A 27744-nucleotide genomic window follows, 5' to 3' on the forward strand; every position below is an offset into this window, starting at 1 on the left:
AACTATCGCCCTATATCGATTTTACCAGTTTTATCTAAAATAATTGAAAAAGTTGTAGCAGCGCAACTGATTGACCACTTAGAAGCCAGACAGCTCCTCCATCCACACCAGTTTGGGTTTAGACCAGGTTATTCAACTGAAATAGCAAACTGCTGTTTAATTGAAAATGGAAAAAAGTCCCTGGACAAGGGCAATGTGGTGGGAGCTGTATTTATCGACCTTAAAAAGGCATTCGATACGGTCAACCACAGTTTGCTTTTATCTAAAATGTTAAATTTTAATTTCTCAGATTTCTCATTTTTAATTATTGTAAGTAGGTAAGAGTTGTATATGATATGCTTGTTTATATATCATGTTTATATAATTTTTTTAATTTGAAGTAGTGAATTATGTAAATTCTATTGTGTATAAAAGCCCAACCAGGGTCAGGAGTTGAAAATTAGCATTAGCTATAAACTTAAATGCAGCACTTCAGTGACAAGCTTTGTTTTGACACTATGCTCTTTGCATTGTCCTTGTCAAATAAATAAATAAATAAAAAATAAAACTTTATAATGCTGTATTCAAACCTGTCTTGAGTGAATTTAAAAAGATAGATTGCGTTTTGAAAGATCAATAGATTTTGTGTCGTACTTTCGACTGCTTTAGTATTTTTCACTTTTACTTGAGTAGGTTTATACTGGATGACTTTTCCGTTTAATTGAGTAACATTTTTCATGTGGTATCTGTACTTTTACTTAAGTATGGAAATTGAGTATTTCTTCCACCACGGACTACAACAACAACAACTTCTTAAAGGGGAATTCTCTCTTCTCTGACAGATACAATCCTGACTAGCGAAAGGATTTATTTGACAAACTCAATAAAATGTTTAACCTTCTCACAGTATAGATTCTGAACTATACATGTTGTGGGAATTGTTCTTAAGAAATATTACTGTAGCCAGTTTGTCCAGTTCAGTTCCACAGCATTTTAGTTTGTGATAAAATATACATAATGCACAATCATACACATTGAAATATGTTTTGTGAAATACGTTTTTTTAAATTATGTTTTTAATGCTTTGTTTCCTTTTGTTTGATTTGTTTTCCAGAAGACACATGACTTGGAAACACACTTGAAAAAGAAAAAGCAGATTGGAAAGAATGCACTACAGCCATAGAGACCATTGTTTCCAGCTGGTGTAGCCAGCCACATCCCCATTTCAGGTTTCATAACCCGCTCCGTCCCGCTCCACTGTGGAGCAGCAGGGCCCCTCTGTATGCCCGGCCCCTCCACCGCAACCACCGCCACCACCAATAAGAAAACCATAATCATCCCTTAGTACGCCAGCCAGCTTACTACCGGCGCTGCCATTCAAAAAGAAACCTCAACATCTGCAACCAGCGCAGCAGAGAGTCGTTTACACAGCTAAACAAAAACTACTGTGGAAATCATGCAGAGCTGCTGCAGCAGAAACGGGTGGCAGCTTCAGATCAGCCTGATGATGGTAATTTTCCAGGATACCATAAAGCTCTGGCTGCTGACAGGGCCATCTGGTGCATGTTTTCTACAATCTACTGTCATAACTAGTGTTGTTTTAATTGCGTTGGTGATTCATACTGTACATGCACCAACATAACTGCACAGTTTGATCTTCACTGTTAAACAGCATTTTATTAAGGAGGACGAAATTCCTTTAAAACACCAGAAGCAAATATGTGGAACATCAATAAGCTTTATACTGCAGTGTGTACATACATATGTTCTTACAAGCCAGCCTACAGTGCTTATGAGAGAAGCTCTTTGATGCTACAGAAGCAAGGATTAAGTATTCCCCACACGCAATTGACAAGGCACTAAAGGGAAACATATTGCATGATGGTCGTCCTCAGTAACCATATTCTCTGTTATCTTTGGGAAGTACCAACAAAAGGAGGCCACACCAGGACAGGGCGACACTACAAGGGCTTTAGTTGTAGGAAAATCCCCACAGTGCTGTAATAGTTTGACCTCCATGCCAATTCTTCTTCTTTGTGTGTGTATGTGGGGGTGTGTACGTGTATGTGTGTGCGAGATGCTCCATATCACCGCCACATCTATATTTCAGCTGTCATGTCAGACCTGCATCCCGTGGCATGGTCACTGAAAGATGTTACACTATCATGGGAACACATGAGAGGGATGTCTCCTCTATCTGTGACTGGTCCCCATAGCTGAGTAAGGTAGTGAAATAAAAAATGTTAATGGGATACATATTACCAAACATGCATGTCTCTGTGAAAACACTACAGTGTCGTTGCAGAATATTTGACAGTAAAGGGTTACTCATGTGTGTAGCTGATTTACTTATGGAACATATGGAGACACGTGGTTTACTAAGCATATAGTAAAATGCTTTCAAGAACAGTGGAACTGACTGTTAATATATTTTACATTCTCTGTAGCAGCTCATGAATGTTTGTACAACAGGGTGAGGTCTTGTTCCATCAAAAACAAATTAAGGTTAACAGGGCTTTGACAGCGGTGATTTACACGCCACAGTGACAATGGAATTACATAATATCTATTACACAATATCACAAGAAAAGTGGGAGGTGACCAATCTGCTTTCAGACATACTGTGTGTGTGTGTGGGTGTGTGTGTGTGTTCTGAATACTTAAGGTTAAATTAGCCCATCATATAAATGGACTGCCTGCATTGCCAAGATGGGCTATCTATACAGTCATCCTCATAATATCCAGTGTTTCAAAAGTACTGTCTTTGATTATCAATAGAGAAGTATTTGACCAAATAATGTATTCTTGTGCAAACATCAGCAAGAATTTAGATAAATATTCCTTAGTAGTCCTGTAGTGCTCTATTTTCATGCATAGTTTCTTCCACCAGCCCCATTGAAATATAATCATACTAAACCTGTGGTATTCTCACTTATTCTCTGCATCACAAAGGATTCTGAGCACTCTAAAGGATTAGGGAAAGCCCTGTGTATGTAGAACAATGCTATATATGTAGTTTACTGTCCAATGTCTTGCACTCCTTCCATTGTGGATAAGGCCCTCTTGTCCTCATACTATTGTGTCAGCGAGTATTGTGCTACTACAAAATTATCTGCATCAGTGCAAACAAGAAAAAAATCCTTTACACTTACTGACAATGAGTATTTCAAAGTCAAGCGACATGGCGATCATACAAGATGTAGTCTATACTGCTGTGGTCCATAGCATGAGGCGGAGCACCAATTCCCACACACTCGAACACAAAAAAAGCAACTCTCATACTGGCCGATCTGATGTTCAAATACAGTGGTGCACAGTGTGACATTAGACTAAAGCTTTTAGATTGAGGGGATTAAAATTCCCTGGGTGGGTCCATGCACAGACTGTGACTTCATCCCAACATTTTATTTCTTGTGTTAGGATCTATCAAATGACATAGCTATGATAGTATTTCAACTCATTTCTGCTTATCATGCTCTACCGCTGCAGTCTTCAAGGTCTCCAACAGATGGATTGCAAACAGAGTGACAAAATATTATGTAAATCAAAGCTGGGTTTGAAACAGGATTTTAATTGCTACCTCGCACAAGGCCATTTCTGTCACAGCAACACATTCTAGTTACTTCCCCTGAGCATCTAGATGAGAAAGATTAATATTTATGATTCTGATTTGATTACTAATTTACAGTGCTCACATTACCACATAAGGTATACTTATACATATGCATGTTTGCATTTGAGCAGCATATACTGGAAGCACATTACTGCAGTGTGGAGTGGGTGCAGAGGTTCAGTGATGCTAAAGGAAATTTCAAAGGGATAAAAAAAACTGACCATTGCAAAAACGGTTGAACATGTGAGTCTAAGAGTTATTATGGGACATTATAACATAACAACCCACCCTAAGGTGTTATGATGCTTACTTTATTTAGTCTCACTCATTTAGCTCAAAAGAAAAGGGAAGGAAAATTGTCCAACACAAGGCGTATTGATATAAAAAAGGACCTTACGGGACCTTTGTGTTGTAGTAATATTGCTAAAGTAAAGGGTCAGGATATGAACATTTCAACGTGTGACTGCGGCCATATGAAGGCACTTATTACTTCTCATTACAATGTGACCTTAGACCAATGGTTCTCAAAGTAGGGTCCAGGGACCTCCACGGGTCCTTAAGGGGGTTCACGAGGGTCCCAAGGAAAAAGGGGAACAATTTATTTTCACTATAATTCCATCCATAAGTAACACAATGAACATCACAAAAGACTATGGACGCAAACTATAGGCTTTTCCACGATACAAATTTGATTTGATTATTAAGAAAAGTATTTCATTTTGGATTAAAACATTCCAATTTCAGCCAAACATACATCATGGCAGTGTATTTACTATATTTTGGTACAGTTTGACAGCCAGTGGCAGGTACCAGGTAGGACGGCAAACAATGGATTTTGTATCAATGTATCCTGGAAGCTAATGTTCCAGGCAAGTGTCAGCAATAGCTCAGATCTAAATCAAGAACTATTAGGTATAATTATAACGGCCTTCACTATAGTATAGTATGGTGTTCTGCAGACAATGGTGGGAAAATATTTCTAAAGCAAAAATACACAGACACTTAGCTAGTGACAAGAAACATTTGGAGTCTGTGATTTTTGCCAAAGAAAGTTTTACTTAGTACAACAAATTAACTGATTCATTTCCCCCAACAAATTATTTTAAACAGTTACTGTGCCTTATATTCACAAAAATAGGTTTTAAAATGTGTTAAAGCTTGCATACCACTTTGCTTCAGGTAACGTTACCTTAAGCTTGTATTCAGTGGCCGTTTATCAACCGTTTGATAGACTTGTGACTTTAGTAAACGGCCTGCCTGAACTTGCTCCTTGTTTATATATTCCATTTTTCCCCCCCATTTTCTTGGCAACAGGCGTTGCAGACATTTGTGGGTGGGAAACCAGGAAGGATGCACTAGCACATTGTTTGTCAAAGTATCTGTGTGCAGAGGAGGGCGGGGGGGATTGAGGGAGCAGTAGGAACCTCTGTACATATACTTATTATTTGAATCTAATAAAATGGCAAAAATGTTCTGCACCACCACATTTATGCTCTTGCTTTACTATATAGTAATCTGTGCGACTGTGTAAAAGTCCATCAATCAATATATGCCTGTAGGTTATAGGTAATCTTTGTCCAACCATAGACATATAGGAGGTGGGCACATCAGCATCCTAAGGTCCTCAAAGGGGGAAACCAAAAATGACTAAAGATTTAACTGGTTTTAAATATCTGCTTCTTTAGTGTGGACTCTGCATGACATTGGCTAACAGCTGCCTGGCTCTGGCTCAAACATGGAGGACCAATGTGTGTCGTCAAACACACCTCGTCCACACACCCTCATGCACACTTCCATAGACTACACCATCCAGCCAGAGCCAAACAACATGGTTCAGGCACAGGTATTTATGGCAGCCAACATTGCTATTAAAAGAGGGGTGAGGTGGGGCGATGTGACAGGCTGTCGAGCGACACTCTCCCATTCCTCAAAAAACTACTAAGATGCCCTTGCCCTTGAGCCAACCACTCAAACTCTCAGTGATTAGCGGTGTTGAGTCACAGTGATAGCTTGGGTTTCCTCCCACGCCAAAAGACAGATTCGTTATGCATTAGCTATTAGGATTACTCCCGCCATTGTTCCTTAATCAAGGAACAACCTTCTGGAGCTGGTTCACGGGCACTGAGCTATGGCTACTGTGTGTGTGTGTGTGTGTGTGTGTGTGTGTGTGTGTGTGTGTGTGTGTGTGTGTGTGTGTGTGTGTGTTTGTGTGTGTGTAGGTTTTTTGTCACAATATAACAAGTTATAGAGTGAAATGGTGTTTTGTAACTCCCTTTTGCTATGCTGTTCTTGCTATGGCTGCTGTATGAGTTGAGTGAGGGTAATAGACACATTTCCCATGTTGCTAAGTAAAATACAATTAATTGTTTGAGCTTCACTTAAGCCAAACATTTAATACCCAAGTGCCTCAGCATAAGGTTGATTGAGTGATTCTCTGGCGTAAAGAGGTGGAATTGCATGAATAGCTGTGCTAAGAAAAAGAATGTGTGTGTACCAAGGAAAAGAAATGCTGACTTTATGTACTATAAGCGCTGCACGGCACGGCACATTGTGCTAAGCCTTCAATTACAGCTGTGCAGCAGCAGAGAGGTCAGACAGTGGGAGTGACGCAGAAGGAGCACAGAGGGATCTCATTACCTCAAATGCCTCCTGGGAGCTATGGATGACTGGAGTAGATGCAGCCGGAGGATTTAACTAATAGCAATCTTGTCTCCTTACTGAGTGTCTTCATTAGCACTGTTAACATTTGTGCTCCTGTGCTGCCTTTTCACACAACTGACAACCAGTTCGAACATCCTTAGCTGAGGCTAATACCCTCATGGTGGTCTTTAAATCAGCTCTGCCTTCTCCGATGGCACACTGCTCTTCATGGCTCTCAATAGAGGCCTTGTCCGTGGCTGATTTATAGTATGGGGTGTGGTTATAGTTACACATTTTGTAAAAGCCAACCCCTATGTTTTGCCACTACTAGCCAAGGAATGTGCAGGAAAGCATCACTGTTGAACACAGTTAGGAATGTCTGCAGGCAGCAGCACCCTTCCTGGGGTTTCTGTGGCTGAGAAGGGAGAAGAGTTTTTGGCTGAGTTGGGTGAAGGCGAGGTTACTCCCACTTGATTTCTCAAAAAGGAACTGGAGATGACTAGAGTTTCAATAAAGCCCCTCCCAAATATGAGTCACTGTCTCACTCTGTGCTGCATATAGAAAAAAACATTCAGGTGTGAAGAGCTCATGACCCCAACATGAACTAAACCGCCATGTAGCTTGTGGAAAGAGCAATAACACTCATGGATCCTACTTAGTCAGATTCCTAGTCCTGTATACTTAATTTTTGATTAGATATTGACTTAAAGGATAAGGATCATTTCTATTTTCACCAAATCCCATGAAAATACCAAAACCTGTCTGTTTTTTTGTCTTTCTGACTTCCCCAGCCTGCTCGTGGCTCTCAGCCTAAGTCCTCTTATTCCTAATGAAGACATTCAAGTTAAGAAACAGGTCACAAACATCTACTTTGATTTTTAAAAAAGGCTAAATAAATAAAAGGGCTTGGCACTTTTGGCAAATGTTACTCACACAGCAGAAAATAGTGCATTTGGGGACTAAGCTACATCACGCTTTGGATAAAGACAATACAGACAATCACTGTTGGTCTTTTCATGGGATTTGTTGATAAATATATATCACCAGACTCCTTTTAATACAACATTTTGTGAGAAGGTCTATACACATCCTGAAGCATAAAAATGTTAACCGTGCGTGACTCCAGATGAACAAAGCGCAACCACCTCCAACTAGGGCTGTCACGATAACTGCAAAATACACACACAGTGGACGGTAACCACCGCAGTATTCATACTATACACTTCAGTGCCTCTTAAAAGAACAAATTAATGCTTCAAAAATTCCACAAGCGTAACAAGCTCAGTAACGGTTAAGGATGAATCACCATGGCCTGCACATGATCCAACATAAAACTTATGTTTAGTATTGTTTAACTGTTTATTTTGAAGAAGGTTAGCTGACTTGGCGTTAGTATATTGAGTGGCCAATGTGGCTAGTAGGATGTTGGACTAATATTCGACTGAAGGACAGAAACTGTGAACGGTAAACGATCATTTGAAACTAACTAAATAACGAGTGTAGTGTGTCAGATGCCAGCAGCTGTTTTTCATGTACCTTTCTGTGGAAAAGTGTGTGTGTGCGCACGCGTTGCTGCGGCATGTAAAGTGACTTGAAAGACATGCCCTGAAGGTAACGATATAGCCACATGTGAAAAAGACATGGTCAAACTACAGAAATGATTTTGCTTGGCAATGTAGTTTAACTTTGACTAGCACCCAGCAGCTAGCTTGCTCCAACCATAAGGCTGCAGTTAGTGGCTCGACAGCCCTACCTACAATAGAAACCATGTTAATAAAATCCAGTAACAGAGAAATCACAGAAAAAAGCGCAACTGTAAGCTTTTGGCCCGATGCATTGTCAAACATTCACCCTGCCTTTTACCAAAGAACTAAAAGCACTAATATTGTTGCTTGAATTGAGACACACACAAAAACACTTTCTTGCATCACATAAGCTTAATCTGAAAGAGGAACACAGCCTTTTGGTCAGTATTACTGTCAGCAATCACTGACTGACATCTGACAGTCAATTAATCTATGGCAGAATGCACCATGCTCAGTTTCAGAATATTGTAAATGGGCCGACAGCACGAAGGCAAAATTTTTTCCAAAAGTTGGACAATTTCATCCCTCCCACTCTTTTGGCACTCATCTTTCTACTTTCCTCTCTCTTCATTTCTCCAAATCTGAATGCATTTCTACAGAGCTCTAACATCAAACAAGCGCACAGGTTTTCAGTGAAGGCCAACCGTACCCTGTGACACACAGACGACCGCACACCATCTTACTTCCTTCGCAACCGTGACTCATTTCCCCAACAACACTGCAAGGACGGCTTCATAAAAAAGGAACCTGTAGCCACTGCACAATTAGTCACAGATGGATGTTGTTATGAAAGCAACCACTGATTTTAAAGTTATGCCAGGACACACAGTGATGTAGTTAGGAAAGATAAGTGCAGATGTAGATAAGAACCAAACATTTATTATTGATTTATAGCTGCATGGTCTCTGCCCTTGTCATGAGCAGTAAGCGTCCCTTAAAGGCTGTGAAATCCTTTTCCTGACAAACGATGGGGATGTACCCTCAATACATAAACAAATAATTTCTGCTCAGAACTTTTATCTATTCTGCTTGTATCAACTAGAACACAGGATAATATCACAGAGGGGGCTAGCTAACCCTGATTAATTAATGTAATTTGCATCCTTTTGATTCTACTCAACATTCGAGCCTAAAGCTCTGGGTCGCTCTACTGGACCACGGCACCCCAAATGGTGACAGCAGTGGCTCGTGTGCACAGCCTCACAAAGGATGCTGTGTGTGTGACACAGCAACGGAAACCAGATCTTTTAAAAGACAAAGGTTGCCATAGCAAGGGTCAAAAAGTTGCATCAGTAAAATGAGAAGTGGTTCATTTTGTTATAATTTTGTTAAATAAAATGATTCTCATTAAACAAACTGAATAAACAAAATAAGATTCTACTTGTAAATGTCACTCACACCACTGTTGTCTCCTTATAATCAGTGTGGGCGAGACTAAAGTTCAACAAGACTATAATGTGGAACTTTAGTGTCTAGAGTTAGTAACGTGACTATATAAACACTCACTGGCCACTTTATTAGGTACACCTTGCTAATCCCGGGTTGGACCCCCTTTTGCCTTCAGAACTGCCTTAATTCTTTGTGGCATACTTACAACAAGAAAGACTTTGGTCCATATTGTCATGAGAGCATCACACAGTTGCTGCAGTTCTCCCTTTCCACCACATCCCAAAGCAGGGTTTTTCCTGGCCCAGAATGGGTCTTTGGGGGGCGACTTCACGCGACAGTAATCATGGCCGGTACACGTACAGTAAAGGCAATGAATTACCTTATGGACGAAATGTATGCGTTTTCTTGTTATATCTGACCAATTGACAAACAAAATATATCCACAACCTGGAGGAGTAAAGACATAAAAGTAAAGTTTACAGGTTACACTTGGATTTGGATAATCTGCCTACACATAGTTTATTAGTTGAGATTCAGCTGTTTCACTAATAAAACATTCTCTGATATTAGCCTACACCACTGTGGCTAAGGTTTGATTAGTGCTAATGTTAGTGTAGCTATTCATTATAATTTCAGATAATAGTACAGGCTATTATAGCTTACCATTAGTAGCCTAATATTAATTCCAGTTGGACAAAACAACAGTTTCATTTTTGTGGGTTGTTTTCAGTCATTAATTTATTGTGCAAGACAAAGGCTGTACTTGGTGGTCAGTCTCTGACTGAGTAGCCTACTAACTTGTCAATAATAAAAAACGTGCATACAGAACAACGAGTTCAGCATTTCTTAACTTTGCTGTGGTGCCTCCACCTTTTTTTAATGTCCCGCCTCCTCCTGGCTGTGATTGGTCTGTTCACGAAATGTGACTTTGACGAGCAGAACTAACGCACACGGCTGCATGAAAGGCTCCGATCTCCCTGCGAAAATTAGCAGGCAGGAGAGAACGGGAACAGGTGAGCGTCACGTAGAGCTCAGAGGAGAGGACCGGTGCACAAACGGCTTTTATATTGTGAGAAATGAGAGGAAGTCATCGCTCCCAGTAGCGCGATCTCAGCTTCGTAGCGGAGCGTTCAGGCGCAGTGAAACAAACGCAGCAGCTGGTTTATAAATCCAGCGCCTGCTGCATGTGTATAACAAAACAAACAAAAAACAAACAGCACAGTGGATGAGAGGAGAGGCGACTGCTAGTACATAAGACGGCCTATTAAAGTTCATAATCTGCTTGCTCAATAATTGTTTGATAAATGGTTATTAAAACACATTAGGAGAAGATCACTTTGGCGCTGGTGATTTTCCTTTGGTGCTCGCTAAAACCTCTTTGGGGGTTGAAGAAGCTGGGTCTGTGTGGACTGTTGATTTTAATTATAAACTCAATAAGAAAATCAAAATAATAACTTTGGTAGATAAGGTATATATTTGATATCTAAGAAACTGAGTAACTGAGAAAGAACGTGCTTCTCTATTCAAGCTACATATTTTTAATAATTAATTCGGGATCTAAGTTCTTTTAATATTTGGTATCTGCAGATACTGAGTTACCAACATTTTTATTAAATATGTATGACACATGGAAACAACTTTTCATAACCTTATTTTTTCAAAGCTTCTTGATCCAAATACTGAAGGTCCTGATTCAAAACTACAAAGCTGATCAGCAATTATTGATATGATATGGATGAAAGTTTAGCTGTGAGAGTGCGACTCCTGACATTGACACAACGGGATTAGATCATTTTTTATCTAGTAGTTTGAATTGTGCAGCCCTAATGCCATCCAGCTTCTATTTTTATTTCTCCAGTGTATTCATTTGATAGGTCGTCTACCAGAGAGACAATCCTGGCTAATCACTCATTAACCAGCCGAGTACAATGAGTGGCTTGTTGAAGCAGCAAACCCACTGTGGCGTGCAAACACTAAAACATTTCAGACAGAGCGAATGCACTTACTCACACAATACCACAAAACAGCATCCACCAAGCGCAGACACAAACCTTACCCTTATTAAAGTTCTACATGGGAAGCTGATGTTGTAGAGTGAATTCAGATTTCACGTAAGACAAAGTATTAATAATGACTTCAAACAATCCACCCAAAATCTTCAGAATCGGGGGGGGGGCAAAGATTTCTCATGCCTGAGAGCTGTTTACCTGCTGTACTGCAAATTCCTCTCTTCATTTAGTGTCCTCGGTTACTAATGTCTTTCACAGGTAAGCTATTTTCCAGTTCTAGTGAGTTCTGCAAACTCTGCGTCTCAATGGCACTTCTCCAGATGGGGTGCTCTCATAAGCATTACATAATGTCCTTGAACCACAGCAAGCACAAAAAAAACCCACGGAAATTGAAATGGGGAAAAAAAAAAAAGAAATGAGTGAGAGCAAGACACCCACACATCTGCAGCATCCACACACAAACGAGCATTCACAGGAGGCATGCTTCAGCTCATACTGGCTGCAGGGTTTCAACATTCGACACAGCATTCGATCTACCAAGTACACCACACAAGGTTATTTCCTGTGTATCCATGTGGCTTAAAGCATTTTACGTCAAACACATTATCTCATCCCAGTGCATTATAGGCATATTATACAAGATTTAGGAGGCTGGATGTATGATTGACTATGTTTTTTTGGTTATAAATAAATGATTAACTTTGAGTGCGTGCTTACATTGAAAATCATTTTGTCACCGAAGGCAGATTGTAATTAGTGTTTTCACAAAGGAGCTGTGGGCGGGGAAGGTGGCCAGGAAATGGAGCAATTTAACAGACAATAGGGTGAAGAGGCATTTCTCTAATGGCACTCCAAAGCATCCCATCTCAGCGGCGCTGATCCTCTCGAAACAGCAGAAGTAAAAGAGGGCACGGCCTGTTATGGCCCCTGAAGAGCTTTCATGAGCAAGATCCATTAGCAGTCTTGAACAAGTGTGAGTGAAAATAAGAGGCTAGGCGATGTCAGGATGAAAACACAATACATAATTAATTTCCCAACTATGTATACACTCACACAGGGTGCTATAGTGGTAAGGCTTGTCTACTGACAAAACTGACAGTTCATCATCCACACTAATATATTTTAAACAGATATGAACAGCCATAAATATTCTCCACCACATCATGTTGTTCAGCACAGCCACAGGTCAAACAAAGTCAACACATGACTTTTGTCAGACCTGTGAAAAAGAAGATGCACTCTGCTGTTGCCCCAGTAACCTAGTGGTGATGAACTGGTGGGAACAGACCCTTTTTAGAATTTAAGTGACACAATGAGGAGAGAGATGTTTTAAGAAAGAGAGAGAGGCTCTGAAATATTATTTATTATTTTTTTAACCTAGTGAACTGTGTGTCTAATGCAAAGGAGTGGTTCTGGCATTTGTGATTACACAGAGACTGCAAATGGAACAAATACTTGGCACCTTCACATATTTTGTTTTTACCAGCCACTTGGTTTGGCAAAATAGTAGCCGACAGTCCATAATTACAGTTTTGTTTCACTCTTTGCATTTTTATGATTAACCAAGCATCCATCCATTCTCTGTGCCTACGTATCCTGATCGGGGTTTCAGGCTCCGTCCAGACTGCATTGGAAAAGAGGCAGGGTACGCCCAGGACAAGTCTCCGCTTTGTCGCAGAACTAACACATAGGCTATGCAGACAAATGCTGTAATTTAGAGTTTCCAGTGGATTCGACCAACATGCCTGCACACGAAGAAACCCCAGGCGCGGGGAGAAGATCCAAACTCCACACAGAAGTACCCTCAGCCAGTCACGTCAGGTTCAAACCCAGGTCCTCAGTGCCAACCACTGAGTCACTGTACTGCACCTATGGATATTGAGCGTCTTGGAAATTTTGTACATACTTTCGCTAATTGGTGCTTTTCATTATTATAAACAGATTTTTTAAAACAATGTTCCTGACTTTGTGATGTAGTCTACCAAATGTTGGACCCTCCTGATACACGTGTATATAAACAAAGTGATCCTCCTTTGAACGTATGATGTGAATTTGAAAAACAATTGGCTGCACCAGTGAAAGTCAGTCAGCAAGTGTCATCTATCTGGTTTGCAGGGTTTTAGGATGGGACAGACTGCGGGGAATGTGTCATGCTAAGTCTTTCCTCAATCAGTTATGATTTTAAGTTGCTGATTTTAGCAGCAGTAATTTGCTGTGTCTTTCAGTGTCATGAGGTCGAGAAGACAAATAAGCATTCAACATATAGAAAAATAAAAAGTGTCCATTCAGAGAATGGACGTTTAAAACAGTGAGATCGAGCCCCCCCCCAGCCCAAGATTTGATGATGTCAGTGACAAAAACCTTTGAACCATGACTGACCTCAGAGAACCCAGTCTCAGTGGCATCCTGCTCGTTTTCATTATTTTTCTACAGTGGGGAAGCTTCCTACAATTTCACAGGGGGAAATCCTGTGAGTGAGGGGTGGAGAGAGGCATCACCCAAGTAGAAGGCATTTCCACCCTACACTCTAGCCTCACATGCTTAGACCAGTGAGTACTGAGCAGAGGTTAGGTCCACTTTAAATAGATCAAACAAGGTTAAGCAGTGTAAAAACAATCCAGAGATTTCGGTGGAAATGAATCACTGGCCAATCATCTGGAGACCAATGGTTTTGCTCCATTTATACCTGTATTTACATCCTTGCCATGTTTAAACTCTCTGACGTGTTGTAAAAAATGTATTATGAATACAATGTGTCAGAAATAATTTTGAGGTGATGTTTGAAGCTTTACACGGGACCCCTGTGTCTTCTTAAACAACTCAACTACTGCAGCGCAACATGAATTTGTACAGGTAACTTTTATGTCTCTCTTAATTTGCATGAAAAAAGAATTACAGGAAAGGAGAAAGGGAAAGAGCCTTTTATGCCATGCATGGCAAAGGCTGTGCTGAAGAAGGATTAGTGCTGATCTCTGGCTCGAAGCACCAGAGTCGGAGTTAATGAGTCCGATTAGTCCCCAGTGAGTGTTCAGGGATTAGCACACTGTCCACCAAGAGGAACCCTTCTCATTTCAAGCCTGAGGAGAGAGAAAGAGAGCACAGAGCCTGCTCGAAAGTGGATGAGAGAAAGTGCGGATGAAAGATGAGAGACAAAAGAGAGAGAAGATGCGGGAGATGGGAGAGAGGGGAAAAATGGGTGAAATCATCAGCTTTATGAGTGGCTAGAAGCATTTGGAAAGCATCACGGGGTCTAATGACAACAGAAAATACCTATTATGTGAGCAATCCTGCTTCTGTGCTTATGCGTGTTTAGAGAAGACAGAGCTGGATTGCATTTCTCTACTGAGACAGAGATAGGAAGGAAGTCTTCAGCAGGCGAGAGAGGCTCATCTCTTCGAGGTTCATCCTGAAAACACACTTCATGTCTTCATGTCACACTCTGTAAAAGATAGATCATCACATGTACTTCAAAGAAATTCTTAAGAAATAGGAAGTGGGTGGGGTTTACTACACCATTACTGCATACATCAGATATTGTCCGCTACTTTTCTGTGTGATAGTATACTTCTTTTTATATAGCTCTTATTGGGAGGGGAAAACTACTCTTCCTAACCTTTAAAACAGACAGAGAGAGTTAGCGGCAGAGCAAGAAAGATACTGAAAGCAGTACAAGAAGAGAGCACATGTATCTGTCTCCCTGACAGATGGTGTCAACACTAGTTCTAAAGAAAACCTATAAAAAGTCACATTTCCTGTGAAGGGTTCCCCATATATCCTGTCAAGGTCACAAAGATCGAAACTGAGACATGCATATGTACTGAATGCAGGCGTGATAGCATATTTGTATTTGTGCGGCTTTAGGTAAGCAGCATTCTCTTTTAGCACCAGTGATGATGTAAAAAAAAAAAACACATATCTGAACAATTTGTTTTGTTTTGTTTTTCTAGATGTGACAAGTGCAGTTGTAACAAAGCTCAGGAGGGATCAAGCTAAATAGACCAAACACTTCAAACTTCAACTTCAGAAAAGAAAATCACTGGTTAGTCAGGAACCACGGTCAAAGCCTGGTCAGATAAACGGTGCACCAAAGGATACAGACTAATGATAAAGATGCCTAAATGGATGCGCGTTAGTCCAAAAAAGCCTAAATGACTTGATTCATTTTGGCCAAGGGACTCAAATGCATCACTGTTTTCACTATGGATGAGACATCACAGCTAATATGTAATCCAAAAAGACTCTCTAAACTTCACTTTGGGAACCACTGCTTTATACTACCTTCATGGTCAGCTGAGCCTGCATGACAGAGGAAAAAGAAACACAAAACAACTCTACCACCGGTTATTAAAAGACTTGTCACAAAACAAGGATGAGGATAGTAGGCTCTGGCGTCACTCTGAACAGTACAGAGCTGTTCCAGGGTTTTGTTTTTTTGTTTGTGTGCGCCCGCGTGTGTCTATGCTGTACAACTCTCAACAGACACTCCCTGTCCAGATCCAACAAACTGTAAAATTATTCTAATAACAGGCACAATCACAACAAGCCTCCCATCATGTCAGAGTGACATACATCATGGCATCACAATGGAAAATTGCACACCAATGGCAAATGTCAATGTATGTGTCACAATTCAGGTTACAGCTTCTCTATGCAAAGGGCCTAGACAGCGCAGCAATGCAGTGACCTGCTGATCCGTGAACAAGCATTTAACTCTAGTCTATAGTAGTGCCGCTCTGTAGTCTTATATACCTGTTATACTCAAACAAACGAGCTCCATGCCTCAAAATCAATGCCTTGTCTGCTTTCTTACTTGATCTTTAACCCTATGTATTTTTGGGCGCTCAGAGACATTTTGGCAAACCAATTTTGTTATACTCACTGTTCAAGTACATTTGACTTGAACACGATGGCTAGTTAAGAAAAGTGGTGAAGCTCTGCCCTCGTCACAGATAACCAACTGATAACTCCATAAACTACGTCCTTTCACTAAGGCAAAATTGACAAAGCGATTAGTCATCCAATCATCCAAATGATACACAGGCCAAACACACACCATGGCTGTCATCCTTATGCAGATGGTGATACTATGATCCATATGCACAGTAACATGAGGCCAAACGTATCTACGTGCACCGCATTATAGTGCAAGGAATGCATTTACCATCTAATCCAGGGTTTACGAATTTTTCATTCTTCTGTTCTTTGCAAATATCAAACAGTTTACAGTGCAAAAAACAATAGCTATTAAGCTTTGAGCAAACAGCTTTAAATCAGCAGAACTGCATTTTCTAGTGAAGAAACATACTGCCATGTGACGTTTTCATAACACATTTGTACATCTACACTGTCTCTTGTTGCCACTAAGAGAAACCTCAGGACTTTCTTTCATCCAGTGTTTATTCTACGTGATGATTTCAGGAAAAGCCGACCTGATAACTTCAGTTTACGAAAAGTTATATTAAAAAAACTGCATAAAAGGATCATAGTGGATTTTTATATGAGTGAAATAGACACATTGACATGTGACAGCATCAACATATTATGTAGCCTTATCGATGATGAAAAAAAAAATAAATCTGTAGATTTCTGCATTCCAAGTATAAAAATCAACTAATCTACAACATTAGACGCAGAAAAAAATGTTGCACACTGGACAACCAACTGGACACCCACATGAAACTGACACTGAACTCATGCATCAGTGTTGACCATTTACAAGGTACAAGGTTGTTTATTAGTCATTATACAGCACAAGGCTGCATAACGAAATTGTAGTTCCTTCGTGCTATACACACAACATGTAATTAAGTGTAGGCCTATATTAAAATATGGTAACACATAAAGTAAAATAAAACAATACATAGGCTACAATTATTTATATACATATATACATACACGGATACACCCAGAAAATTCCACAGTGCATTTTTTGAATTTGCTTCTGGGGTGAATGTCAACAGTAGCAACCAGATGATAATATGAAAGTTTCATCTTCACAATAAACAGTCTGACATTTGGGGAAACAGAGTCCATCTTGACTGCGTTTGTGCACCAAGCATCATCGATGTAAAACACAGTCCACTTCCTCTCATCTTGCCGGATTCTTGCACTGACAGCTCAGAACATGGACCACCTGCCGAGCGCTTAACATTTAGAAACCTCACCTCTCACCTCCACAACAACTAAATAAGCCCTCAGTATTTTTACCTTTGGGCGAGCCACAAAACTGTGACTCTCAACAGCCACTGTGACGTACAGACATAAATAACAGTAAATCAACCAAATTCGGACTTTTTCTTTAATACAGGGTACAATCTGTAGGGAGTAACTGAATTTATTTTTCTAAATTGGGTGAACTGAGTTCAGTTTAATGAGCTTTTACTTTGAATTCATTAGAAGTGACTGACTTTGGGTTCCCATGCCATCTCATGGTACAGCTCCATAGTGTAAGCAACAGCTCTGTGCTTATTTATCATCAATAAAAAACTCCACTTGTTTAACATTAAAGCTATGTGTGAAGCTAACACTGAAGGAAAGACCAGCAATGTACCAGCTGCAGTAAAACCAGGTTGAACATGAACTATGGCATTGTTGACAATCTTTCATGTGGAAGTTTTTACAAAGAGACTAAAATCACTAGTGACTCTGAAATGAGAGGGTACAGGTGCTCAGGCAGAAGCTCTAGCTCTAGTCCTACTGTGCACATGAGCATGATGTTCTAGGAAGAGATATGAAGAGATAAACTCTTTCAAGTCAGTAGCACTTATACATACTTGGAAAAACAAACATTTCCTGCACTGAAAATATTTTGGGGTCAGGCTTAGTTGGAAGAACACAGTCACTTACAAAAGACAAGATGACCAGTACACTTAATGATTTCCCTGCAATATCAGTGTCAAAGAAATTGGCAGAATTAAATATTATATACTTATTAGTATTATTATTATTATTATTAAATATTAAATGCATATTTGGACATAGATTGAAGCAATAAATCACCTGAAATACAATAGGAAACACCAGCATAGTTCAACATATATTCTGCTCAATCAGGGCTAATTTAGAATGCATTTGTGATGAAATGTAAGTAGGGTACTGATGAACCCGTGAGTTAAGACGGGATTGTTTGAGTGAGGGAAAAAAAAAAAACACATTCACTGACTGATCTCAGCTCTGGATACCTGCCAAAGATGAGCCATTTATTTATATTCAATAACACATCTACATCAAATTTACGGTGAGATATCACACATTTAACTTTGGTGATCAAAGTTAAATGTGCGATAACGGCAGCTCAAGTTCAAGTGAGCCAAAATACGATACCTCGTTGGCTCAAGTTAACCCGAAATGCACCAAACTGAACAAGCAGACTGTGGATGACATGAGCAGCCAGGTGAAAACGCGGCATGAATACCGAGGAAATGCTCGAACATTTTAACTAAAAGTACAACTTTTCATAATCTTCCACCCAAATCGAAAGCTCTTGACAGAGGTGAAAACTTTTGGGCTGAGAGCTCCGTCTTTCAACTGTCTTGGTTTTAACGAAGCAACAATGAACCTCTCCTCGAGCGGCGTGGCCACACGAACTTCAGGTGGTACAGTTTCACCAGGAGCCATTACTAACTATTAAACGAAGTTTCTGTGTCTTACCTGACAGGTTTAAATAACGTCCCGTAGAGAAATCTACACAGATGACCTATTGATGCAGGCTGGGAGCGCGTGCTGTGGTCCCACTGCTCCTCTCCAAACGTCAGTCCGCGCGCCTCTCCAAGCGAGGACGCTCCTCCTCCATCTCTGTCAAACGCACGCGCCTACCACCGCTCCCGCACTCGCTATATCTATTCATTTTACTTTAACGCTACTTTCCATAAATCGCATCGCGGTGTGTGGAGTTAACAGTGAACCAGCAGCGATGACACAGGAAAATCATAATCACAATACTACTCGAAGCCAAAGCGAGAACTTGTCTCCACGCGTACTATAATTGTACTGTTTTTATTGCATGAACTGTAATAGCTGCAGAGAAACACCGTTTCAGATGAGGACAGTTGGGTTTAAAGCCTTCCATGCAGTGATGAGAGAGGCTCAGTGGACATTCAGTTGTAGTTACTGTAGTAGTTAGTAACTGCAGTCATTGTAGAGTAACGATATATAATGTAAGGTGGTTGTTATTGTTGGCTCCTTTTCCCTCCAGCAAGCACTCAGCTCAACAGGTTTTCTATGGGCAGCTGATCATTCAGTTGAAATTTCAGGACATTATATCACAAACTGTATACAAGCCCAGACTATGTGGATTCAGACTTGGAGCGATGTCTCCATCTACAGGTTAGTTGTTGCAATGGCAGAGCGGGGTTGACATTGAAGTGTGTCGCTATGATAGTTTATCAAATGAAATAAAAATCAGCTCTCTTTTCAACTAAGTAGACCAGCACATATTAAAACAAATGTAAAATGGTCTCCCATGCTTTCCAAAATAACTTGGTCACTCTACTTTCACTGAAAAAAGAACCCATAAAATAATAAAGGTGGTATTTTACTGTACCTGAATTTCCCTCCAGGATCAGCACTCTCTGTCTCCCTGTCTGCTCAGGATGGTTTCTAGTCAGCCAAGTATACGCCATTCTCTATCTCCTCATAACTGCAATACCTCAAGAAATTGATGTGCAAACTTAAATCATAGGCCCTATTTTATTTGGTGTAGTTGTTAAGGAAAACTCAATGAGTAAAGAGTATATAATATAATAGTCTGAAATATTGCATGTCAGAATATACGTTTTTTGAGAAATTAGTCCTGTAATTTGATTCATACAGTACAATCTATATAGTCACTATATAGAACGTACTGTAGGAATCAAATGGGGGGGGGTAAAAAATAGATTTTGAAATGTGGGGGGGACATGTCCCCATGTATAATGGTATGATATAGTGGTCAACAGAATCAAATTTGGCAAAACAATACACACTTGCGAGTGAGTACGGTCTTACTGTGGCCTCTACGTCTCTTCACATCTGTAGTGACATGACAGGTAATGCATAGGTCCATTATTTAACACACAAGAGGAGCTCCTGCAACAGCACAAGGGCCATGGAAAGGAGCATTTCACTACAGTGATGTAACACCAGTGTAAACACACACCAACAGCTGATGTAGTGACAAGTCTGTAACTAGCTGCACATGGCTTTGTGCAAAAAGGTAGACTTTTGAAATAAGATAGGTTAAATTTATACACAACAACATACACCCTTGCTCAATTCAGTACCTATAGGGGTTTTGCTGCTACAGCTAATGTGGCTAATGTTTGCAAACATTAGTTTGTCGACATTATGACTCCCCTCTACTTGTGCTACTGTTACATTATGTTACAAGACATACTATTGTTTGGTAATGCAGCTTTAACTGATGCCTTATTTCACCAAAATTGGCACGTAGGTAGCCAATTCCACCCACTACTCAGGCAAATAAAATGGCCCTCATAGACCTCATGGTGGCGCTATATCAAATTTGCATTTTTGCAATTAACAGCTTCTCTCATCATTTTAATCTCTTGATTCATCTGCATCTGTGCTTCAATGGTCTTCCGCTCTAAAACTGTCAAATTATGTGACTTTTTATCACTTTTCTCAAAAACCTATTTTTGCAACTCATCTTAGACGGTTTCGCCAATCGACCCGAAACTTTGGCAGGATCATCCACGGACGTCGCTGATCAAAAGTTATCAAAATTATTTTGATACATCAATCCGTCTTTTTTTTTCCATACATTTTTACTTTCGTGTCTTTACATACAATTTTACATAAATGCACATAATTCAAAATTGGCTTAAGCTATTGTAACCAAATTTTGACGCGTCTGTTCAGATGCTCGGCCTGAGCTTCGCTGAGCAGTCCTGGGATATTTTCCACTAGGGGGCGCTACACTTGCAAAAAAGTTTATGCCTCGTAATTCGCTGCACGGATTCGTAAAAAATTGTACGATCCAGGGTCTCTATACAGTTGATGCATAAAATTTAGTAATGATTGCTGGGCATGGCTTATTACAACAAATGTAAATTTCTAGACATTTCTCATTCTAAACTTCAAAAAATCTAAGAAAATAACGCGTCTGTCCTAGAAAGCTGAAATGTTTTCTGCACATCCACTGATATGTGACTAACATTTGCCTCACTGCAACCTATGGTCAATTCAGAAGGCAGTCGCTCACAGAGTCGTTCTCTAGATGGTCGATAATAAGTGTTGCAAAGGATTTTTAGATCGGTCTAAAAACGGTTTAAACGGTGAGTCTGCAGTGATATTCAGTATCTTGCCATAACTTGTACAGTATGCACTACATTTTCTTTTTTGCTCAGTTTCGGATCAAATGCCACCAAAATAATTGACAACACACCCAAAACCAGTAGAATGATGCGTGATTTTTTTCAGAATATTCTCACCAACATCTTGACTGTTGTAAGCTTTTTAAGTTTAAAGTGACAAAACTATCCAAGTATGGCACACGTCACTACCTCAATTTGTGAGAAGGTGTGTAAAAACAGCCTCTCACCAGTTGCTCAGTCAGTAATTCACCTACTTTGGAGATTTGAAGCTCCAGGGTTCAAATCCCCAGGTGGCCATGTCAGACTTGCTGAGAATGAGGGTTGTTCAGATCATAGTAAGTCTAAGTTCTCTATTTTAAGTGACACTTCTTAACTTTCTCTGCCTAAAAGTGTTTGTGCAGCTTAAACCTTTAAAAGACAAAATGTTGCAGGTGGGTTGAACATTTCACCCAGTAGTCAGGTACATATAATGACACTCTCTGATCTCAAGGCGATGCTGTAATAATCAAGTTTGCATTTCCCCAATTATCTCAAAGTCCAAATTCTTTCATCACTTCAATCTCTCAAGTCATCTGCATCTGTTCTTCTCCTCTGAAAATGTAAATTGTTTGGATCCCAATCATTGCCACTCGCGGCTATATTAATATATTTTGCAGATGTTTTCCACATGAGATCATTGAAGTAGATTATTGATTTTTGTTGTTGTGCTCATGATAGATTCTGACACTTCTGAAAATTTTGAGTCTGTTGCATCATTTCTCCTACAGGACACAAAGCCTATTCATGTCTGTCAGTGGGTCACAGGTCCACAGGCTTTATAGGAGCAGACCTGGCTCAAATAGCATTTGCCTTCAGTTATTTTTATTCTGTAACACACACCAACAATCAGATATTTCTGCTTCAACTTTACATTTCCCTGCCTTCAGTTAAACCTCAAGCAATGTATTTATTGCGAATACAAGTTACAAAAAAGTCCAAATGTATCTTGTTATCTAGGTGTTCTAGTCTATAAATAAATGTTATCATAATATTATTAAACATAAACTAATGAACTTAAACGTATAATATATTTTCCATGCTAAAAACTGCATTCACAAGCCCAGTAGCTACGTTTCTCCAGAGACACTGTTTCCTGGTACATTTTCCAGACATGCAAAAAGTAAGGTTTTGAATGCATTTGTAGTGGAGTATTTCCTCATTGTGATATTACTACTTTTACTTAAGTAAAGGATCTAAACAGGCCCTAGACTGATTGTAAACCACTGTGTGATGCATATTTTATTTTTCCTTTATATGGATATTGACCTGTTTGTTTTATTGCCTTATTTTTATTCGACTTGTCTATGTTGTAGCCTACTACATTGATTGCTGTAAAGCCCTATGTTACCTGTATTAAAAAGTCTGAACAAATAAAGCTTTTATTTTTATTATTATATGTATAGCATTTATTTTTATGAGTAGCATCAGGGGAACTAGGCTACAAGTTCAGTTCAGTTCAGTGTGCTTTATTGGCATGAATTCAGTTCAAAAATTCAAAATTAAACGTACAACATATCTCATTATACAATGCAGTGTTGCAAAATCACATAGACAGCCTGCACAGTTTTCCGTAATGTTGTAACGTTGTTACTAAGATACTTATCCAGATGACACGGCCCAGATTGGAAAAGGTAACAGGACTACCGACACAGAAGCTATACTGCTGTGGACTGCTTAAAGTATTTTAGATCAATTAATATCAGTTTAAGAGCATGCTATATTAAGACCAGGGGCGGACTGGGACAACAATTCAGCCCTGGCATTGTAGCCATGCCAGCCCACCTTACCATGCATACCCACGAACACACATTCACTACTTAGGCTACATTTGTGTAAAGATGGTGAAACAATATAAGCAGTAGGCCTACTGTATGTAACAGAAAAGGGCGTCACTTTGTGTGGAAAACTGGTGGTGACATAAGGTCTGAGAATAGGGGTGTGATGAAAGACTTTGGTCACGAGAACAAGACGAGAAGATATTTTAACACTATTTTGAATAAATATTCCTTAATATATAAAATAATATAAAAATATATAAGTCTGGGGGGTCCTCCTTCTGAAGATTGTGAGCATTAAACTCTTAATTTCCTTCATTTTGGAGACATTTCCTGCACCAGTTTATGGAGTAAATGTCTTTATTTCTATAAATGGCAGCACATAATTCAGGTGACTGTGTCAATTATAGAGGTTAAGGTCTTGTTTTTCCTTTGTATGAATCACTCTTGGACTGACTGAGACTTATGACGCTTGCTTGCTCATAGAAATACATGAACCAATATATAATAATGTCTAGATAGTGCGTTCCAGCATATGAGTGTTTTATTACTTCTTGCTTACAAAAGGTTGAAAGAAAATGATTGCATGAACTAAACGTTAACTGAGGCCACGCATGGTCTGCAGCACACTCCTTTATGCCTTTTGGACCTGCAAAGACATGAGTATTAACAAATCATGCAAAAATATCTAAATATACAAATTTACAAACAAAAATAAATTGAATTCAAATTGGCTCCTACAGGCAAGAATAAGAGCAAATACTTTGTAGTCGTTATTGAGCAAACAGATAGGGCGACAGTTGTCTATCAAAAGTAAGTCTTTTTGGGGTTTTGGGATGAGGGTGATAAGGCCTTGCGATAATGTAGGTGGCAGCCTTCCAAATTCAATACTTTCAGAAAAGACATTGAAAAGAAAAGGGGTCATTTCATTACAGAACTTTATATTTATTTAAATTTATAAAATTCTCCCCCCGTGACCCTGTATGCAGGATAAGCAGTTGACGATGGATGGATGGATAAAATTCTCCGTCATTGCCTGGAGATTTGTTATTTCTGAGTTTCAGAACAGCATTCAGAACTGCATCGTGAGTAATTTTGCTGTCACAAAGTACTCTATAGTCTTCAGAAATTGTTTTGCAAGTTTTAATAGAGTTTAGAAGTTGAGAGGTTTTCTCTTCTGAGAAGTTGGAGGTGTAAAGTTTACTATAAAACTCTGAGCAAAAGGAAGCAATTACTTTGTGATCAGTAACGAGATGGCCATTCATTTTTAGAGCGTCGATGGATGATTTTTTGGATGGAGTTTTCTAAACAAAAATAAAGTTTTGCTCACCTTCCAACCTTCCTTCTTGATCTCACAAAAGCCCCCTGGGCCTTTTGTCTGTAGATGTCATCTAACTTGTTTTGGCATTCACTAAGCTGCAATAACTCCTCCTCAGAAATGTTTTCGGTAGTCTCATCAGATAACGATGCGATTTGACTTAACAGCCTATCTTCTTCCTGTTGTCTAAGTTTAGCTAAGTTGCTGCCATAGGTTCTCATATATATTTTCAAATTTTAAGAGCTCCCATTGTTGACCAAATGACATTTTCTTACAGGCTTCTTTCCAGTGAGACTTGATTAGATATGTAATATAATTTATGACATTTTATGTAAAAGAAGGCTATTATTAAGTTGCCAGCATAAGGCTCTAGGAATATGTAGAGCAGAAGAAACCTAAATCTTCAAAATAATTGCCTTATGAGAAGGGAGCAGCATGGACATACAGGTAAATGTTCTTTACTTGTTCAACAAGTAAAGTGTATTTTCTTCTAACAAAGCATCATTTTCAGAGCAAATATTGTATTGGGTCGCAAATGGTGAATAACCTCACCAGAAAAGTTGCTTTTCAAAACAGTAACACCAGCTGACCTTTCAGATCCATGACCTCCCCCTAAGTCTTTGCCCCACTGAGTCCTCCAAAAAGGCAAGTCATCTGTTGTGCAGTTAGACTCTTGTAGGAAACATAAATCACATTTAAACTTCCTAATAAATAAGAAAACCACTTTGCGTTTTAAATTGTTTCTCAGACCCCTGGCATTAAAAGAAAGAAAAGATAAAGATGTAAAAAAATAACACCTCAAGCTATAAAATGAGTGAGAATAATCTATAACATGTAGAGATCAAGCTCCACTAACAGTTTACAGGCCTGTTCACAGACTCAGTTGGATTTAGAGAACAGCATAGGAGAACCTGCCATGGTATAAAAGAACTTAACTTGAACATAACAGATTAGGTCTATACTCAAATGCAGATTAGAAAGTTACTTAATGAGATCTAGCTCAACTTCACATGGCAGATTTTGGAACCGGTAGACACTACCATACTGGTGCTCACTGTGGTAATGGCTGGCAGGGCGTTTTGCCTGCCTGACTTTGCTGATATGTTTAGATTTTGTTGATCTGGTAACCAGTGTTTGCATTTTGTGCTTCTACTGATTACGTAGGCTACGTAGTTAAATGATTTCCTTTTGTGTCCGTTTTAACCGTGTTTATTGTTGTTTTACCATCGTGAGGTTCCACATGATATTTTATTTTGACAATTGACCGGATCCTCTATGCCATTCTGTGTCTAACTTCCTGCCTGGTTCGATCTGCTCTGTGCGGCTTGACGCGGCTAGCGGCAAGAGGTGAAGTTTCACGATATATTATGTAAAAGATCACCAAAAACTTACAAGGGACAATGTTATAAATTCTCATATAAAAAAATCTAAGGATGATAGTGAAGTATGCCTCTAAAGTACTCACGTGTTTGTGTTTTATTAATCAGAATCAGCTTAACTGCAATGTAGAACTTTGTAAGTAAAGGAATTGGCCCTTGGGGCTTTGGTGCATAACAAACATAAACTTATATAATGACAAGATACAAAATATAAAAGAATAATACAGACTATGTTTATATGGCAGTTATTTACATGAGCATCAGATTTACAAGTGTAAACATTTACAGTTTAAGGTGAATAACAAAGCAGGTTGACAGTTAACTTGTAAACTGTAACTGGTAAATGTATCCTCTGTTTTTGCAGTTTGAAGGGATATTTGATTGTAAAATCGCCAGATTCAAGAGGTGACGACAGGCAAGTGCAATGAAGCTAGACACAAAATGCGAAGGACGAAATGTTTACATTCCATGATTACAACGTAGCTTTGTTGGCAGTAAAATGTCCAAAAATAGCCCATAAACTACTCGCGTTAGCGCGAGTTTTCTTATTGATCTAACTTCTTTCAACGTATTTAACCTGCAGTCTCACTCGCATCGGCGCGTTCGTTTTTATTTAGTTATCACTTTTTCAAGCACGCCATTGGATGATAACTACATATAGACCTACGTAAAGTACAGGTGAAACTCGAAAAATTAGCATATCGTGCAAAAGTTCATTTATTTCAGTAATTCTAAAAAAAATTATATAGACTCATTACATGCAAAGTGAGATATTTCAATACTTTATTTGATACAATTTTGATGATTATTGCATACAGCTTATGAAAACCCCAAATTCAAAATCTCTGAAAATTAGAATATTACATGAAATCAATAAAAAAAAAAAAAAAACAAAGGATTTTAAATACAGAAATGTCAGCCCTCTGAAAAGTATAATCATGCATATGTACTCAGTACTTGGTTTGGGCCCCTTTTGCATGAATTACTGCCTCAGTGCGGCGTGGCATCAGCCTGTGGCACTGCTGAGGTGTTATGGAAGACCAGGATGCTTCAATAGCGACCTTCAGCTCTTCTGCATTGTTCGGTCTCATGTCTTTCATCTTTCTCTTGGCAATGCCCCATAGATTCTCTATGAGGTTCAGATCAGGCGAGTTTGCTGGCCAGTCAAGCACAGTAATCCCATGGTCATTGAACCAGGTTTTTGGTACTTTTGGCAGTGTGGGCAGGTGCCAAGTCCTGCTGGAAAATGAAGTCAGCATCTCCATAAAGCTCATCTGCTGAAGGAAGCATAAAGTGCTCTAAAATGTCCTGGTAGACGGCTGCGCTGACTCTGGACTTAATAAAGCACAGTGGACCAACACCAGCAGATGACATGGCTCCCCAAACCAACACAGACTGTGGAAACTTCACACTGGACTTCAAGCATCTTAGATTGTGTGCCTCTCCGTTCTTCCTCCAGACTCTGGGACCTTGGTTTCCGAATGAGATGCAAAATTTGCTCTCATCAGAAAAGAGGACTTTGGACCACTGAGAAACAGACCAGTTCTTTTTTTCCTTTAGCCCAGGTAAGATGCTTCTGACGTGGTTTGTTGTTCAGGAGCGGCTTGACAAGAGGAATACGACATTTGAAGCCCATGTCCAGGACCAGTCTGTGTCTGGTGGCTCTTGATGCAGTAACTCCAGCCTCAGTCCACTCCTTGTGAA

General features: G+C 39.5%; 1 protein-coding gene across 3 annotated transcripts in view; it reads right to left on the bottom strand.

Annotated features, from left to right (window-relative positions):
* adcy7 (adenylate cyclase 7) overlaps positions 1-27744 on the bottom strand; it is a 74392-nt gene that overhangs the window by 45383 nt on the left and 1265 nt on the right. For 2 of the 3 annotated variants that reach the window (XM_046031905.1, XM_046031903.1), the window contains exon 1: positions 18867-19010. The exons of the other annotated variant lie outside the window; for it this stretch is intronic. The gene's annotated coding sequence lies outside the window, so the exon portion shown is untranslated. Of the gene's footprint in view, positions 1-18866; positions 19011-27744 lie in introns of those variants that run through there. 3 annotated transcript variants of the gene reach the window in all.

The sequence above is a fragment of the Micropterus dolomieu genome, linkage group LG20 (assembly GCF_021292245.1).
Source record: "Micropterus dolomieu isolate WLL.071019.BEF.003 ecotype Adirondacks linkage group LG20, ASM2129224v1, whole genome shotgun sequence".
Lineage (NCBI taxonomy): Eukaryota > Metazoa > Chordata > Actinopteri > Centrarchiformes > Centrarchidae > Micropterus > Micropterus dolomieu.